The 13091-nt window shown below is 46.6% G+C and overlaps 1 protein-coding gene across 3 annotated transcripts in view; it reads left to right on the forward strand.

Moving 5' to 3' along the window:
- Positions 1 to 13091, forward strand: part of bdg (sodium-dependent transporter bedraggled) — a 201920-nt gene that overhangs the window by 120692 nt on the left and 68137 nt on the right. Inside the window, exon 1 of one of the 3 annotated variants that reach the window (XM_075895712.1) lies at positions 7008 to 7134. The exons of the other annotated variants lie outside the window; for them this stretch is intronic. The gene's annotated coding sequence lies outside the window, so the exon portion shown is untranslated. Of the gene's footprint in view, positions 1 to 7007; positions 7135 to 13091 lie in introns of those variants that run through there. 3 annotated transcript variants of the gene reach the window in all.

Raw genomic sequence — 13091 nt, forward strand, 5'->3', positions numbered from 1 at the left:
CAACTACTCCATAGGCTTATACGATCTTCATTTAGCGGATATTCTCTTAAACCGTCCGCCGTGGTGGTACATTGTTTATGGCACTCGGCTGCTGGTCCGAAGGTCCCATGTTCGATCCTCCATGGTCGTGGTGGTCACATTTACATAGAAGTGAAATGCCAGTGTGGGAAGCCAGTGCACGTTAAAGAACTCGATTCGGTAAAATTTTCGGACGACCTCCGTTACTATGTCTTTCATAACCATATCGTGGTTTTGAAACGTGAAACCTCAGTCAGTTTTATTATTGTTCTCATAAATATTTTAAGGAAAAAATGAAGAAGTATCGGAGTAGTATACAGAGCCTTACAGTAGGCCTCTCTCTCTCTCTCTTTCTACTAGCTGCGTCGATGTCTCCTTCCTTCACTCTTGTCAGCACGCTGTGTGCCTCGGTCGGCCCGGGGTCGATGTCTCTCACGGCAACCGACGATGCCAGGGTCAGGCTCGGTGGACGCTCGGCCGAAGTTTCGACTTGTTTACCACGTATGCGCGCTACGAGGAAATGGCGAGAGAGGACGAAAAGAAAAAAAGGAGAAACGGTTTAAAGCAAATAAAACAAAAACCAGGCGTTGGCCACTGTCCCACGTCGACGCCGGGACGTTTTCCACCACACAGCTTGTGCCTCGATGCGGGCGAGGCTTTGTTGCGGTTCCGTCGCCATGACTACGGTCAACCGCTGAGGTGCCGCGGCGGGTTGTGTGGTGAAGGACAACGCGGGGTGATCGGGATCGCCCTGGCACGCCGGCCGGGCGGCGTCTGGCTGGCCTTCGCTTATAGCGGGCCCTCATTGATCAGCGGGCTGCTCGCTGTCGCCTAGGATGAGGCTTGGAGGGCACTCAAACTGAGAGTCCAGATGAGAGCGTACCGCGGTGCCTTGCATGCATATGTACATGCGTTCATCGCCTGATTACGTCTCCCGGGACGACGGGGCTATAGCAAGTTCGTTCCGGGAAACCCCGCCTTGTGTTTACGCGGCGATCAACCGGAGGAAGGCGCCCTGCGTTTGCGAGGCGGAAACTGTTGACGTGGGCAGCGGGATGGACTAAATTAGTCGGATGGGTCGTGGTTCATGGCCATCACGTAACAGCTCTGATAAAACAAAAGTATCAGGACATACCTCGTGTTCCTGGCGTTCTTTTATGGCCCAAGTGGTAGGAATGCTTTTTTGCGCTTTTTTTTCTGTAGAATCCTTCATAGTTTAAAATCACGGTGCAACGGGGAGGACAGCCTTATAGTGCCCCTAGAGAATAAGTCTAACGTAGCCTTCATTTAGTACGCTTTTACTTTTGTTGCTAAAGTACTCACATTTTTGCCCGTTATATACACTCTAAATTCACGGTGATTATAACAAAGTTAAACGAAGTTGAATGCATCAAACTTTGTGGAATAACATTTAAGCACCTGGTTTGTTAATTGACCGCTTGACGCGAAGATTGTAAGATTGTAATATATGAATTTTGATCTACGCGATTCTGGCTTACGTTTTCTCGCTACGAAATAAAAAACAAACTGACATGAACCTGTGCTTGGGGACGATCTAATCTCTGGATTTATTGGCGTTAAACGAATGAATCATTATTCAATTAATTAATAGCACATCAAATATTTTACAGGGGGATATTTACAAAACAAGCAGACGTAGAGGAATACTATATGCAGTTCTTGCAGATGAAAAGGCGACAATTTAGGAGTTTAATTTGCTTCACTCGCTTTCAATTTTTGTCACAGCAGTTTTTATTTCGACTTGAACGTTCGCAACAAGGCCAACTTTAGTTTTAGCTGCTACTTGCCTAGCGATATGATGTGGTGATCTCGAGTAATCGCGAGTGTGCCAGCATGCAGTTATACTGAAAACAATGATGTTGCGTTTCAATCCGTCAGGGCATCATGTAAAGTGTCGAGCACATCTGAGATCAAGTCTTCATTGTTATTCATGCTGGCAAATCCAGGGGGCTTACTTTTCTTACCTCGCGAGAAAATAGAAAATATTTCACGCGGGATCATATTCCATATTGTTATGTGTTAAGCATAAACTTCTATGAGGTTTTGAATGCTAATGAGCCGTTCACACTACATATGAATGGCGCTGCACATTGTAGATACACGAAAAAAAAACTTGGACCATCTCCCACTACATGGAACCATGTGTAGATGCGAAGCAGCGGGCGCTAAAGCTTACACTGGCGGTGACGTTGACGCTGGCGCTCATCAAGCGAAGGACAAGATAAAGACGCCCTTCACTGAATTAGGAACGCGCGATCCAGTGCCTAAATATACAGGATGGACAGTGAATGGTTGTGCAGTGCGAGCAGTCGGTTTTTTTTTTTTTTTACTATAATCGCTTACAACCTTAGAATACCTACACGCTGCGGCTCCAGTGCTGCAGCATGGCTGCGCAAGAGAGCGATGAGTGGCGATTTCCGTTCTAACCATAAGCCCGTTTGGGATGATAATGCAAAAAGTACGCATATTATGGATTACAATTCGTCGTTTTTATTGCGATAGCAATTATATGAACAGTTGGTTGGTTCTTGCCGCCACCGTCAGGCACCGTATATATATACGTACCTATATATATTAAAACTCAAGAAAGAAAGCCGCCCGTGCTCGGCACCCAACTCGTCGCGATGCGCCAAAGCGCTCTTATCTCTCACGCCTACTTTGCCACGCGAATGGGGGCGGGAGGAGGTTAGGTGCTTGTGCGCGCGCGCTTATTCTTCGGTGAGAAAAAAGCATGTGCCTTGGCTTTTCCCCCGAATGATTGCGTTAGTTGCTTGGGCCACAAAGGTCACTTCGCTCGCTGGGCAGGCCCCGTTTGCGAAAAGAGCGCGCTTTTCAAACACAGCGAAGTAACAACGGGGACCTCGTTAGTTCGCACTCGTATTTGCACCTGTGTTTACGTTTTGTGTGTCGTTTTTTTTAAACAGCTCGTTAAGCGTCGAGCTGTAAACGCTGCTAGCCCTCGTCCTGTGTGTGTTGTTCTCGTGCGTCATTAGTGCGTGAGCAGTGCGCTGCACGTTCGATCTTCTAGCCGGTATCAGCGTTACATTGGTGCTGGTAGTGGTTAGAAGATGCGAAAAGGCACCTAATTTCTTCAACCCGGTCGGGAGCACGGCGCAGTGCCTACGCGTTACATTGCAAGTCGTTGCTATCGCATTCATCGATTCGCCCTTGCAGCGACACTGTGACTTCTTTTTTTTGTTAAAAGGTTTCGTTTTTCAGAACACTGAAATTATTCATCTAATTTGACAGAGAGTAAAAATTTTCGACCGAAAGCTAGTGAACTGAACACCTGCATGCACGGGCAAGTCATACGTCTGAAATACGTGAAATCTTCCTGACATCAAGTGAAGAACCGATTCCAATTAAGTGAGACGTTTACGCAAATTATGCGACCTTGGTGGGCGGAGTTTACGTTTATTTTTAGGCTGTAACCGATTACATCAGACGGTGCCTACGTCGGTCTTGCGAGGTGAGAGAGGGGGAGGGGAGTGACAGTTTCGCGGGTGTATTCCTGGGCCTGCACGAGGCGAGAGCATGCGCAGGGGGAATATAGGAGGGATGGCGTTACAAAGGCTAGTCAAAGAGCTGCTCCGCATCTCAAACAGGCAGCCATGCACACACATGTAGTGTAAGAACAGCTGGTTCGAAATGTTACAGTCTGTATTAAATGAGGAGGACAGCCGGCCCCCTCGTAAGCTGTCCGGCTGCCGGGCATCAAAAATGCATGCGTTCCGAGTGTCCAGCTGTGGGCGGTGCGTTTACCTTTCTCGGAATCGAGCGAACGAAAAGAACCGCGGGCAGGGTTGGGTATGGCTGTAGCGTCGACTCGCATTCAAGTCCGCACAGCACACACCCGCTCACTCCTCTTTATTTTTGTTCGTTTTTTTTCTTTTAGCTTTGGCAGTCGGTTCGTGTGTACACAGTTGAGTTTGCAAACACTTTACGCCGGAACAGAGCGGTCAGTCGGGTCTGAGTTTCGAGTGAAATATAGCGGACGAAGCTTTGTGCACTTATTTTATTTATCCCGCAATACAGATTTCGCCGCAGACTGCACTCTTCTCGGAATGCTAGGCTTGAAGCACGCATTTAGTCGTGGACCTCTGTATCCGACTACACGTTACCTAGGCCTACTGTTAGCTATAAATAATAATAATAATAATAATAATAATAATAATAATAATAATAATAATAATAATAATAATAATAATAATAATAATAATAATAATAACAATAACAATAATAATAATAATAATAATAATAATAATAATAATAATAATAATAATAATTATTATTATTATTATTATTATTATTATTTCTATTAAATACCTGTAATTTCAAGTACCAAACCATGATATGATTGTGTGTTAATTCTCCTTATTGAGTCCAACAAAAAAGAACGAGCCTTTGAATTTACACTTCCTTCCTTCGATAACATTGCGAAACACGCCGTAGCCGAAGGCTCCGGAAATTTCGATAATTTTGTAATGTGCTCTGATATAGAACATCACACGAGCTCCCAGCCTTTAGCCTCGATGGAAATGCGACCACCGCGGTCGAAACCAAACCCATGAGGTTCGGGTCAGCAGCTGAGCAACGTAATGATGCACTCTTCCGCTGCGGCGGACAAGCCAATCACCTATACATATTACGCCTATAATACTACACTACGTTAAAATGGCGTGCGTCTATGTCCTAGCGAATACGAAGGGATGGTTGGCTCTTTCGTTTTCTTTCGCTTTCATGTTCTTATCTTGCGCGTAAATTTCATAATGAATGGGTGGCTGAAATGTAACGAAGGAACACCCTTTTTTCTGTCTCTGCAGCCATGACCGCTGTCCTGTATTATAATCAAAGGGATATAAACGGGACGAAAACGAAGTCCGCGATTTGATTGATATGTAGGGTTTAACGTCCCAAAACCACCACATGATTATTAGAGACGCCGTGTAGTGGAGAGCTCCGGAAATTTCGACCATTTGAAGTTATTTAACGTGCACCTAAATCTGAGCACATGGGCCTGCAATATTTCCGCCTCCATCGAAAATGCAGCCGCCGCAGCCGGAATTTGATCCCACGACCTGTGGGTCAGCAGCCTAGTACCATAGCAGACTACCACGGCACGAAGTCCGCGATTCCTTTTTATCGAACGTCTTCGTCGCGTTCCAGATGACGACCGTTTCTTTTCCTTTGTTTATTAATGACACAGTGCATGGGGCTCGAGCCGGGGTCCGCTGGCTGTCAGCCCAGTAGTCTACCACTGAGCCACGCCAATGCTTGTGACTCTTTGGCCTTAGGCATGTTTGATGTCGGGAAATCAATCGCGTTAATACGACTTATAAAGAGTTTAATACAGCGAAAGAACAAGCACTCGTCGCGCAATGCGAATAGCGTAACGAGTGGGTCGTGCGATGCTCGAACCCATTACAAGAGCTTGTTTTTGTTCAGCTATGAACTGTGGCGCATACCCACTACAGGAATAATTCCTCATCGTCATCGGCCACTGCTTGCTCGCAATAGTTTAGCGGATACCACAGTTCTCAAAGGAATGACGAAAAATAGCATAGCGAATGCCAGCCTTCTGCCCAAAATTTTTAATAATAATGCCATAGTCGGGAAGTGTGCTTGCAGCAGTTACCCAATGAGTTTTTAAAAAGGCTCTGAAAGGCCGCTCTTCAAGCTTTAGCTGTGACTGTGCTGCGCCTTTCGCGCAGGCCTGGCGTTTTTAACGACCTCCCTGCTTCTGCTGACATATCCGAGTATGATGGGAACTCGTGCACGGACGCAAATATCATGAGCTGACGAAAAAGTTAAAATGAGTCTTTGCAGCAAGGCAGGATTGCTTAGGGTGTGTGCGGCGTCGCTTTTATATACTTCGGAAAGCGTAGTGCGGTGTGTTATATAAGTCGCGCCGGGGTGCGCTTAGTCAATGAGTGAGTGAGGGAGTGAGTGAGGGAGTGAGTATGTGAGTGAATGCATGAGCGGAGTGCGAATACAGGGAATGCGTGAGTGAAGTAAATGAGTGGAGTAAATGAGTGAGTAAACGGAGTGAGGGAAGTTAATGAGTGAATTGACTCAGTGAGTGAGTGAAGTCCTAGTGGAGGGAATGATACGTGAGTGACTAAGTGAGTGGAGTGAGTGAGTGTGCGGAGCGAATATGTGAGGGAGTTATGCGGCGTTTCTCTGATTTTCCGCGGTTTGTGTGTGGGCAGATGGACTGTGTATAGTAGGTAGACAGTATTACAGTCAGTATGACCGGGCATATGGATAGTGGATGTTTTGTGTGTGTGTGTGTGTGTGTGTGTGTGTGTGTGTGTGTGTGTGTGTGTGTGTGTGTGTGTGTGTGTGTGTGTGTGTGTGTGTGTGTGTGTGTGTGTGTGTGTGTGTGTGTGTGTGTGTGTGTGTGTGTGTGTGTGTGTGTGTGTGTGTGTGTGTGTGTGTGTGTGTGTGGAGCCATTGCGTGCGAAGGGGTCTTTCCTCTACGAATACACATCACGTAAGAACCTGACAGGAAGACATGGGCTTCAGAATGAGTATGGGGACGTGTTTTACTCAACTTTTTTTTTTTGCGATTAGCGTAAATGTGGGACGTGTAGGATATATATACCTGTGGAGTATGTACCTGATGTCGCGGTAAATTGGGCCATATTCTCTGCGGCTCACGAGGATGGCAGTTTTTAATAACGCTTTAAATACAACGTGGACAGAAAAAAAACAAAAAGAAATCTGTGTCGCGTGTCAGTCAGCCACGCAGCGCCGGGGTGTCGGAAACAGCTGCACTTTTTTTAGGGCACGCAGAGGCCGCATGCCGTTGTACGTATACGTACAAACTGTACGCGCGCGTTCACGTGATTGAGCCTGTTTGTGTGTTAGCGCGCGCACGTATACAAGTGAATCATATATAGTGACATTCTGTTCGTATTAGAACGCGAGCACTTCGGGACGTCGCACTTAAGTTCCAGGGCACGCTTCTTCTTCTTTTTTTTTTTGTTCTTCCGGGAGCGGACGCATCTACCTAACCCCGATATGAAGTTCCTGCGATATTGGGAAACACCGAGGCCGATCGTCCATTGATTGGCGCAGTGCTTCGAGTTCAGAGTGAGTATGCCCACTGCCAAGTCGGAAGACGTATGCGAACTCGTGCGTTTGCAACGTAGTATCTTGATAAATGTAGCTGTAATATCGATAATTCACAAGATTGCTCGAAGTGTAATAACATAGATTAAGCGAGACAGGGAGAGAGAAAGAAACTAGGCGCTGAACGGTCAGGGAGGATAGCGAGGCAGTGTGACGTTGCTGCCTATACACTGGAACTGAACTAGTTGGCATGCTGTGGCCAAAACGAGGGTAAACTTTCTATGAAATGCACGGTACATATGCGCTCACTTGTGAGTGTACACCTTTATTTACGATATCTGTTGTTTTACGTCCCCGAACCACGAGATGATTGCGATTTATGAGAGGCGCCGTTGTTGTGGAGGGCTCTAAAAATTTCGACCATCTGCAGTGTTCTCTTAACGCGCACTGACATTGTTTAGTATGGCCCCCGCTTTCTTGCGTGTACTTTCGAGCCCTTTCAGGTGTCAGCTCCTCGTGACGCGTTTAGTCAGTCTATATAAAAATATTGCAATGTTGACGCTGCGTTGTCGCATAGGCGCTTGTCTTTTAGTCCACTCCGCTCACGTGTCTACCCTTTTACGCAAGGAACACTCCTCTTTGACGCGACATTCTTCGGTGGTTTTCACTTTCAGCGTTGTCGTCTGCAATCGCATTGCTGTCCAAGATTTTACAGATTCGGCCGCCAATCAATTCAATGCATTGCTAAAACATTTTACCGTGCATGGGATATAGGTTGATGCAGTGTCCACGGTCTTGTCCAAGACAATAACTATGGTTGTTCCTGTTAGGAGGAGTTGAATGAGGATGTTGTAGGTTACCAGCGAATTTAGCCGTGCAAGATGTGCAATCTATTGCCCTACCAGCTTTTCCACTTTCAGGCTACGTTGAAGTGATGTCCCTTTTTTTTTCTTAGCGAATCATGTGGGCAGTCTACCAAGAGGGCACGATAAACACGACGCGATAAAGCACGTGCCGGTGACCTGTGATCTACCACGTTTGCGGTGTTGTGCCGAGCCTCCATGTGTTCACACCGCACTCCAATATAAGTGTCACTCACCGCCAGTCAGATGGGAGGTCTGGGGCGTTTAAAAGCTTCAAAACTAGTAGCGACACCTCATCCCTCTATGTGCGATGCACGAGGAGACATGGTATCATTCACCATTCACCCTGAACAGTGTTATGGACAATATAAGCCTGATAGTTAATAATCGTAAACTTGTTGGCGGGAAATGCAGCTTCTTTACCAATTGCGATCAACGTGGGCAGCGTACAGTTACTCAGGTTTCATGGGATATTCCGGATGGTGGTAGGATCGGCCCCCTTCTATTTCTGCTTTACACAAACGGCTCAATACCAAAGAGAACAATTAGTAGCATACGTTTCCATGCTGTATATAAAGGCACATACTTTATCACCTTTTCTCGTATCTCTTAAAAAATCGATGAATATTTAACGTACTGGCAACTTGCCTCGAGGAAAGCATATATACGTCATTTAAAAAAAAACGCTTGGTTATTTCCCAGAAACCTTTTCGCTGTTTTCACGAGAAACAATTATACAAGACATTCATGCGCACAATCCTTCAATATACAGTTGTACTATGAATAAGAACTATCTTTATACCCTTATGGTGCAATTAACAAAAAAAAAACGTGATAGAAGAAAGTTGAACGTTCGTCTGCCATATATATGACAGTGACCTTTAACGTGAACCTAACCTATCTAGTTTGTATACGTATAACGCGTCTGTTAACAAGTCTGCTCAGTAAGATTCTACGCATCCTAGCTGACTAATCACCTGTTGGTATTCCGATGGAGGCGGAAATGTTGTAGGCCCGTGTGCTCAGATTTGGGTGCACGTTAACGAACCGCAGGTGGTCGAAATTTCCGGAGCCCTCCACTACGGCGTCTCTCATAATCATATGGTGGTTTTGGGACGTTAAACCTCAAATATCAATCAATCAATCACCTGTTGGTATAAATACATTAGGTTTGTAGCGAGTTAACGTGCTCCTATAGCACCTACAGCACTGACAGCCTAAACATTTGAACGTTTCAACCTATAACCGTCATGTGCAATCGCCTTTTGTTTTTGTCGCTAAACAGCAAAACGATGGAATGATCTGCCAGGAGGTGTTTGCTCATTGCCATTGGATGTTATTGCCGTCATTTAATATATGACGTCACTTTCCTTTCAAAAATATTGCTGGCCGAAATCCAGAACGTATAAAAGTCAATAAATAAATAAATAAATAAATACATAAATAAATAATTATATATATAATGATAGCATGTGGTGCCAGGTCGGAAAGCTGAATACTGTAAGCACAAATTCAAGGCTACGTCAACGTTGGAGCAGCTAGAAAAAAAAGAAAGGTTATAAAAACAAATCTTATTAAAACTGGATGACGGTAAACAATCCATCATACCAAAACAATCCGGTTCAACGTTCTTCTTTGAGTCCCAGCTCTATAACGCGTCATATAACGCAGCTGGTGTTGCCTAGGGCTTGCCGTATAAATGCGGGGTCCTTGGTCTTCGCGATCGGTCGTCAACCGCAACGCGGATTTCTTGGAGAAATGCCAAGAGAAACGGTTGCGTCGGAAAATATTTTTCACTATAAGCTTCTTGTTACGCCGTATGTTTTTCATCGTACCGATAGTTACTTGTTTTCGATGCTGCGAAACTCACAATGGCTCTCCGATAAAAGGGAGCCACGACTCCTTCCTTTGAAGATTGATGTTAACGTAAAGGCAGTGAGCATGTAGGCCGGCCTTGCGCAGGTACAGTAAGCACGTCGCAAGTTGTAGAGCGTGACGTGAGGATGACCACTCCTGCCGATTTATGCAGTCGGGAACGAACTTTCCCTTAAGCGAAAAAGAGCAGTGATTCGGATGAATAGCGATTCCGAGTGTGTGTTGCGATACGGTGGAAAGCGTTGAATGTTGTATAGATAAAGAGAGGTAATCCGTCTGATAAAAAAGAAAAGTGTGTGTGTGGGGGGGGGGGGGGGGGGGGTACATGATTGGATCGATGAATGATTGGCTGGATGAATGATGGATGGATGGACGGAGGTATGGGAGGCATGGGAGGACAGATGGATACATGGACAGATGGATGGACTGACGGATGGACGGGCGGATGTATGTAGATGGATGGACGGGTGGTTGAATGAATGGGAAGACATACGTATAGATGTGTGGATGGATGTATGAATGGATGGACGGGCGGACGGACGGATGGACAGACGGACGAATGGATGGATGAATTAATAAACGATTGTCTGAATGGAGCATTGGATGGATGGATGAGATGCATGGATATGGATGGTTGAGATGGATGAGATGGATGGATGAATGGATGGATGGATGGATTGGTAGAGGGGCGGATATCGTTTTTGGCAAGAAGATCCAACATCTCGTTGCCAGGTTGCATCATCCATTTATGCAACGAACTTATCTGCTGAACGAGTGCCAAAACGAAAGAGCCCTACAGTGGAACAGTAGGGTTTTCCTCTCCTGGCGGAAGATAACTTTGCACGCTGTTGCACTGTGCCACAAGCGGTTAGTGCTATAGCTGACCGCTCAGCGAAGGTTTCAATTTCTGAGTCATCTACCCCCTTCAAGAAGAAAGACCACAGTGCGCGCGTGCATGTATGTGAAGCGCTGCTAGGAGCCCATGCAAGCTAAGGGTGGGGCAGAAAGGGGTTCGGGAATGACGGGTAGGGGGTAGGAGCAGCGTGCGTTATGCCATACGCTGCAAGCTCGGCCTCGGACGACCGAGAAGCGCGACTCCCATCCCCGCACTCCGTGTCCTTTACGGGTTTCGCCTTGGTGCACGCTCTGGTCTGGCGGTCCTCGTCTTGTGCCTGCCGCCCGCCGGTTTCGCTATAGAATAGCGACGGTGCGTTGCGGTGTCAAGGACGATCAGCACGCCTGGGGCCAGGAGAGGGCAAAACTACTACCATGGGAGAGACAGAACCTAGCAACACGCGTAGCGTCACGATCGTCTCTGAAGCATGTGTTTGCGTTCATCCTCGCTTTCTTTCTCTTTTCGAGAGCGCGTGTGTCATCTCTGGCCGCAGGCAGTCACCGCGATGCTTGACGGAAAGATCGTGCGGCTCATGACCACCTTGGAGCTTCGCCTGCGTACGCGTGCATGGCTGTGCGCTGCCTGCCGTCGGCGCATTACGAAACGCGTTGCGAAACGGTCAAAACACGTAGTGCGCACGCCTGCATGCGAGAGAACGCGAAGGACGGAGATTCCCGCCCACCTCGGCCACATAGCTCCGGTAAGGTATGCGCCAAGAAGAGCCCGTTCCGCAGACAAATGCTGTCGTCGATGACGCACCTTGCGAGAAAGGAGGGCGACGACTCTCCTAATCTTTATTGGGTTTTTATTTCTCTCTCTCTCCATTTCTTTGCGTCATTTTTTGTACCGGTTCCAAGGGGGAAAAGCGTCCGTTTAGTGTTGATGGTCCCGTCATTGCCACGTTTGCGGTTTCTATGACTCTTAGGGCCATAGCTAGAAGAGTGATTTGTGAACTCAACTCCCATAGCCCCCACACGTTTACGTTTTGTGTATGTATATATACGCATTCACCTGCAAACACGCGCAAGATCATGCACAGAAGGAGAGGGGGTGTTAGTATTCAATCCACCCAGTCGTAAAAAAAAATTAAAACTTCTGGCTACGACCCTGACAACTAAACACCAACATGAACCCGGTTCTGTAGCATTGTGTAAGACCTAACGCGAGTCGTCGTCCTAATGTGAAAGCTGGCAAGTCAGCAAGGTAAATTTGGGGTATCGGTCCGTTAGAAAAAGATTGAGACCAAGTGAGTGAGTGAGCTGAATGTTAATGATATGCTGAACATGTCAATTGGGGTAATCGCCTGGCTCCTTACTCGAAGGGCACGTCGGGGTATCAACATTGCATACAGAAGAATTCATTAAGTAGCAAATAGTCAGACATTTGCCAGGTGCGTCGACTTCAGCCACTCCAGCAGTGATTTCGCGGTACTTGACGAGCAGGTGTTGTTTTAAAAATCGCGGATCGAGAACGCGCCTCAAATCGAACCCCAAGCCGTGTTGTAAATGTATAGTGGCGCCTTCGTAGAGGAGAGCCTCTCAAGCCATGGGTCGCAACCGAGCTCTTACATTCTCAATCGGGCCCCGCTTAACGTGCTACATCAAGACAGGAAACCGGACATTTTCTTCTGGTTTTCTGCACATAGCCATGCAGTGTTTAACCTGGACCCCATTAAGAGAGTACTCTTGCAACATGACTACAGTCTCTGAAGTAAGACGGACATCTCGGACTCGCTTAGCACGCTTCGCAGGATATATACATGAACGTGGTCGAATCGTGCCAAGTGAGTTCGACGCTTGAAGTCGACCTGGTTGATTCGTATAACCGAAACTTCCGAGACGAGACAGGTGCGACAGTTATCTCACGGCAGAACTGGCTAACGTTGCTGTCAGTGCCGGGCCAGTCAGTCCTTTGATTTTTATATTTCTGCATGAAGGCGAGCGAAAACAGCAAACAACGACAACGTCATAATTATTACCGCTTCTCTTTCAATTGCACATACGATTTTTCACACGACTCCTTTCTGTGTTGCCTTCAGGCCTTGAAAGTACCTTTAATAAATAAATAAATAAACAAACAAATAAATAAATAAATAAATACTGCTGGGCTTGCCTGCCGGCACTCGTATTTCCCGTCACCTTGACGCAATATGCTGGAAGTCCAGCAGTTTGCATAGACTATGTTTACGAAAAACAAGCGCCGTTTGCGCCAATGCACCGTGTTACCTCTGGCTGGCGACACACATAATTGGGTCTGATAACGTTCCAAACGGTGATGTGTGACCATGAGAAGCGCGAGGCTGCATATAGAAAACAAGCCGATGCACTGACATTGAAAACACGCGT

The sequence above is a fragment of the Rhipicephalus microplus genome, chromosome 5 (genome assembly GCF_043290135.1).
Source record: "Rhipicephalus microplus isolate Deutch F79 chromosome 5, USDA_Rmic, whole genome shotgun sequence".
NCBI lineage: Eukaryota > Metazoa > Arthropoda > Arachnida > Ixodida > Ixodidae > Rhipicephalus > Rhipicephalus microplus.